The following is a 6958-nucleotide window of genomic DNA, read 5'->3' as shown; positions in this document are numbered from 1 at the left end:
AAGACCATAACATCGGCGAACTTAACACATTCAATCCAGGGTGACGACACCACATCACAAAAGAAAATTCCACGATGCTCTAAATACCAAGTCTCGTTACTCCGTCAACCTAAATCTGAACATTCATAGTCCGATTGCCTTTCCTTCGCCGAAAATAAAATACTGGATCTCTGAATCATGCACTGAGTAAACCTCCTTCCAAGTCATTCACTGCTTCGACGCATAGACAAGCATCCTACCATTACACAAATACGGTGCGATAACAACGCACGAATCGTCATAAAATTCAATGCCCAAACCTCAAAACTTTAGGTAATACTGATACTGGGCTGCAATAACAGAACGACCTTCCGCAAGGCGACGACAATATCCCAATCAAATACGCAGGGAGAAACATCCTGCACCACATATGTAGTACCATTAAAATTCCTCGATTCCCAATTTATAGCAGGTGCTTCATGTCACATAAGATCGAATAGGAAGGAAATGAAGGCATAAGCCTCAAAGGAATCAAATTGCACGTTGGGGAATCAAAAAGGGAAGTGCTCCTAACAGTCATGTAGCCTCTCAAAGATAAGTACAGAGATCTCCGTACCGATCCACAAGACTCTACTAGACTCGCTCATAACTCGTGAGACCTAAGTGAACCTAATGCTCCGATACGTTGTCACGACCCAAAATTCATAAAGGTCGAGATGGCGCCGGATACCACTGTCAGGCAAGCCAACAATAAATACTTAATTGGGTTCTCTTTTTGTTACTTTTGAAATCATATTTTCCTTCATTTTAAATAGTAAAGAATGGGGATTTACAGAGTAAATAAAAACACTTTTAACAAATTCAATACAGAACAAACCATAATCATCCCAAGACCAGGTGTCACAAGTGCATAAGCATTAACTAGGAATATAAAATAAAATACAATAGTTGTCCAGAATACAAATTGGACAGGAAATATGTAAGTACTCTGAAGGAGACTCTACTGGCTACGGATCGTAGTATAGAATGCAGCTCACCTAGGTCCCCGTCATAACCGCTCCTCTGCGCCCACAAGGCGACTAAACATATATGTACCTACACAAAAATATACAGCAAGTGTAGTATGAGTACGTAAATCAACGCGTATCCAGTAAGTATCCCGCCTAACCTCGAAGAAGTAGTGATGAAGGATCGACTTCGACACTTACTATGGGCTATAAATAAAATATCAATGATATAATTAAGCATGGATTTTATATAAAATGGTTGCAAGCTCAATATTTTTAATTAAGTAAGCAGTTTTTTTATAATTAAGAAATCTCCAAATTTATTTCCCATTATTTAACAATTTATCTCAGGCCAAGGAGGCAATATCATTTATTTTAATTTCCAAAGCAATCAATTAAATCATGCGCAATCATACCGAGGTCGTACGACCTGCTCCAACATAATATTTTAACCGTGCACTGCCGAGGGTCGAACTGCGCAAACCATAGATGCATCTATTTAATCTATCGAGGCGTTCAGCCCACTCCACAAAAAATAAACACATTCAACAGTCAATCAAGAATTCTTTAAGGAGCAATTATCCAAGGAAATGTCAATTCTCATTTAACGGTCAAGAAAAACGAAGTTTAACCTTTTAAAAATTTATTTACCAAGTTCAGTATGATTTGGGTCCTAGACTACTCGGACTTAGCATAATAGTAGCTACGCACAGACTTTCATCACCTCGTGCGTACATAGTCCCTTACAAATAGAAGCACATATCATATTAGTTTACCTATGGGGTTATTTCTCTCTTACATGGTTAGAAAGGAGACTTACCTCGCTTCGAAATTCCATAATCGGCTCCCAAGTCTTTCCAACAACTCAAACAGATGCCCAACGCTCTGAAACTAGTCAATTAAGATGCAACCCAATCAAAATTTACTCTAATACTCATAATTAATCAATTTATAATAATATCCAACTTCGATCGAAAAATCGATAAAGCAACCCTCATGCCCACGTGTCCGAATTCAAATATATAATTTATTCTCTATTTTATGCCGAATCTGTGATCAAAATCCAAGAATACCAATTTCTAGGCTTTTTCTTCAAAATCCCAAATTTTTACTAATTTTCATGTTTAAATTCTTATATAAACCATGTATTTAACTCACAATATTTGGAAATCACTTACCTTGACATAGATGACGAAAATCCCCCTTCCAAGAGCTCCAAAACTTGCCCATCCAAAAGAAAAATGGAGGAAAAAGGCCAAATCCCGTCTTTTAAAAACCTCACTGCCCAGGCGATTTTCGCACCTGCGGTGCCTTCCCCGCATCCGCGGTCCCGCTTCTGCGGACCTCCAATCGCTTCTGCGATCCAGGGCTTCCAGCACATTTTTGCATATGCGGTCTCCCATGCGCAGATGCGCATCCGCATCTGCGGATATGGTTCCGCACCTGCGCCCCTAGGCTCTTCTTCCAATCTCACACCTGCGACGCACCTCTGCTTCTGCGACCTCACAGGTGGTGACGACCTTTCGCACCTGTGGTCGCTGCCTAGCTTCGCCCAAACCACACCTGCGATCTTTTCCTCGCTTCTGCGGTCACGCACCTGCGGTCAAACTTGCACAGGTGCGATTACACCAGAACTGGTGCACTTCAGCCATTCCTTAAGTCCAAAACTTGCTTCGTTAACCATCCGGGACCCACCCGAGGCCCCTAGAACCTTAACCAAATATTCCAACATTCTCCAAAATACATTACAAACTTAGTTGAGGCCTCAAATCATGCCAAACAACATTGAAACTATGAATCACCCTCCAATTCAAACTTAAAGAACTTTGAAATTATAAACTTCTCCAATCGATGCCGAAACCTATCAAATCACGTCCGATTGACCTTAAATTTCGCACACAAGTCATAATTGACAGTACAAACCTACTTCAACTTTTGGAATCAGAATCCGACCCCGATATCAAAAAGTTCACTCTCGGTCAAACTTCTTAAAATTATCCAAATTTCTAACATTCGCTCAAATGACCCCAAAATGACCTACGGACTTTCAAATCCACTTCCGGATGCGCTCCTAAGACCGGAATCATCATACGTAGCTATTCCCAGACTCAGAATCCCAAATGAACATTGATATCATTGAAATGTACTTCAACTCAGATTTATAAAATTCTTCCAAAATGCCAACCTTCCACAATAGGCGCCGAAACGCTCCCGGGTCATGCTTGGAATGTTAATTTGTTTAACATGCTTGGAATGTTATTTTGTTTAACATTATTCTTGTTAATTAGTTTAACACATGTTTTATGTTAATTTGTTGAGCATGATATAAATTAGATTAATATTAGGAATACTTATTAATTTGTTTAACATGTTTAATATGATAATTAGTTTAACATTAACATAAATTTTATGTGAATTTGAATAGCATTTAATAAATGTTAATTAGTTTGACATTAATTTTATTTGCATGCTAATATAAGCTATTTGTTAACTTATGATCCACATGGGATTATAAAATCATGTTAGATAATTATGTTGTCTTAAACATGATTAAGACGCTTAGCTAGATAATTGAATATGTTAATTTTCATAATATTTTAATTTTTGGATGATGATTAGGAACATAGTGAACTTTCGATTCCATGATTAATATTTGTATTTATTAACTTAATCAATTGATGCTTAGTATCATAATATGTATGTTTGTTGAACATTGTGCCTTGCGTTTTAATTTTATTTTTATATGATCCTCATAATATTTTTTATTTTGTTAAAGAGTGACTACTATTTCAAAAAATATTGTTGCTGAGCTCAACAAAGGGTTAAAACTCAATGGTGGCAACTATGAAATATGGAGCTTGAAAGTCCAATATGTGCTAGAGGAGCAAGAGGCTCTGGAGGCCATTAACAATGTCATGAATGAGCCTGGGGAAAGCAACACTCCTCAGCATAGGTGTGAGGGTGAAACCTATGACAGTTGGAAGAAAAAGAACTCCATTGCTCGCATTACGTTGTTGAGCACCTTAGATGATGACATTCTAAGAGAGTTTAAGGATCACCAAAAAGCTATGGATCTTTGGAATGCTTTGAGGAAAAGGTTTGGTACTTGTTCCACTCCAAGGCTGTGCGATCCTTAACGATCAAATTTGATTCATATAAGAAATGCCCTGAACATTCAATGAAAACACATATGAGGCAAATGACAAATTTGATCGGGGAGTTGAAAGATGCTGGTCATGTGTTGATTGATGAACAACAAATTCAAGCTGTCATACACTCTTTACCTAGTTCTTGGGATCATATGAAAATGTATTTGACCCATAATGAGCGAATAACAACTCTGGAAGATGTTCGAAGACACCTTGAGTTAAAGGAGAAACGACTTGAGGATGCAAAGCCAATAGCTGAGTTACACATGGCAACAATCTCCAAAACCAAGAGTGATTCAAAGAAAAGGAGCTGGGGAAAGAAGAGAGGGCCACCTCAATCTCAGCCAGCTCAGCCTGCTAAAAGAGCAAAGACTGAAAAAGGCAAGAACAGACGTCCCAAACGTGTCAAAGTTGCTAAAGTAAAATGCTATAATTGTGATAAAAAGGGTCACTATGCCAGAGATTTCTCTGAGCCTCCTATAAAGGTATTTCACGATGCTCGAATTAGTGAACTTTGTATTTCTAGTTCTATTTTTGTAACTAAATCTAATCCTTTATGGATTGTAGACTCAGGAGCAACGGACCACATAGCCTGGGAACGCAGTGCCTTCGTTGAATTTCGGCGAGTCCTATGTGGAGCAAAGTGGATATATGTGGGCAACAACAATAAAGTTGCTATTAAAGGGATCGGTACATGCAAGTTAGTCCTGCATGGTGGTAGAGACCTAATACTACATGATGTTCTCTTTGCACCAACAATTCACCGGAATGTTATTTCAGTTTCAGTTTTGCTTAAGCTAGGATTTGACTTGTTTTGTCATGGCAATTATGCGAAGTTGACTTTTGGTTCAACTTTATTTGGTTTTGGTCATGTGACCGGAGGTTTAATTATTATGGATTTGGATTATGATTCATTTAATAATAATGCTAGTTTTTCTATGTTTGGTTCTTCACATAAATATGATAGTGATGTAAACATATGGCATGGTAGAGTTGGTCATATTGGCCAACAAAAAATCCAAAGTTTAGCAAAACAAGGTTTGCTTTCCAATATTGAACATGTGGAATTGTCCACATGTGAAAATTGTTTAGCTGGAAAATCTGCAAGAAAATCTTTTGATCAGGCGACTAGAGCTAAATATCCTTTGCAATTAGTCCATTCGGACATCTGTGGGCTTATGAATGTTAGGGCTAGGCATGGAGCAAGTTATTTCATCACATTTATTGATGACTATACCCGTTTTAGTTATGTCTATTTAATTTTCAATAAATGAGAAGCAATAAGTTGCTTTAAACGCTATATGAGCTTAGTGGAAAATCAATTAGACAAGAAGATAAAAGCTCTTCGAATTGACCGTGGTCGTGAATACTTATCAACTAAGTTTAATAATTTATGTGATGAAAAGGGAATCGTTCATCAGTTGACTATCCAAAATACTCCACAGCAAAATGGTGTTGCGGAGAGAAGAAACAGAATGCTCCTAGAAATGGTTAGGTCAATGATGGCACAAGCTAACCTCCCAATTAGTTATTGGGGTGATACATTGCTTAATGCCACCTTTGTACTTATTCGAGTGCCTACAAAATTAGTTACAACTACTCCATACGAGGTATGGACTGGAAGACAACCCGACCTGAGTATATTAATACATTGGGATTGTGCTTCTTATACACATGATTCCACTCACAAATATGGCAAATTGGGCCAAGGGGAAAGAAAAATATCTTTATAAGATACTTCGAAACCTCAAAGGATTATGTGTTTATAGGTCAGCAAGACAGTGGGAGTGTAACTGAGTTTGAATCATGAGATATCACATTCTTAGAGGATGAGTTTCCTAAGAAGGGAGAGGTAGGTCAAGACCTAACCTTATTTGAGATAATGGATCAAGAAGTACAAGGATCACTTCATTCGAGTGGGAGAATTTTCGTAGATGATGAATTAGTTTCTCATCAAAGACCTCCTGCATCATCAAATGCAAATGAAAGTAAGTTTTCTACATTTAGTGAAAGTGACCAAATGGATCTTGTTCCAAGTGGGAGCGAGATGGTCACAGATCTTGTTCCAAGTGGGAGTAGGATGAATGTTCTTGATCCAGCTGGGAGCAACATTGATCCAAATGAGAACAATGATGAATCACAAATAAGACGTGGTTCTCATAAAAAGATTCCCCACCGACGATTTGATGTTGAAGGCGGTGAACTATTTATGATGCTCCTACAAGAAGAAAACAAGCCTAAAAATCTAAAAGAGGCTCTCTCATGCTCTTCTAAGGATAAATGGACAAAAGCAATGGAAATGAACTGGAGTCTATGAGAGTCAACAAAGTTTGGGAACTAGTTGACCTCCCTAAAGGACGCAAAGCAATTGGGAGCAAATGGGTTCTCAAAGTTAAGCTCAAGGCCGGTGGCACAGTTGAGTGATATAAGGCCTGACTGATGGCGAAAGGGTATACACAGTAGAAACGAATAGACTACGAAGAGACTTTCTCGCCTGTTGTATGATTTACCTCTGTTCGCTTGGTTCTAGCTATTATTGCAAGCTTGGATCTTGAATTACATCAGATGGATGTAAAGACTTCCTTTCTCAATGGAGAACTAGATGAAGAAATCTATATAGAACAACCTGAGTGTTTCATTGAAAAGGGCCACAAACAAAAGGTTTGTAGACTTTTAAAGTCTATTTATGGCCTCAAACAATCTTCAAGGCAGTGGTATATACGCTTTCAGAATGTTCTTGTATTATATGATTTTACCATGATGAATGAAGACCATTGCATTTATACTAAGAGATCAAGAAACAAGCTTGTGATTTTAACATTG

This window comes from Nicotiana tomentosiformis, chromosome 10, assembly GCF_000390325.3.
Source record: "Nicotiana tomentosiformis chromosome 10, ASM39032v3, whole genome shotgun sequence".
In the NCBI taxonomy this organism is placed as follows: Eukaryota; Viridiplantae; Streptophyta; class Magnoliopsida; order Solanales; family Solanaceae; genus Nicotiana; species Nicotiana tomentosiformis.
The sequence above is the reverse complement of the archived record's forward strand: the minus strand, read 5'-3'. Positions refer to the sequence as shown.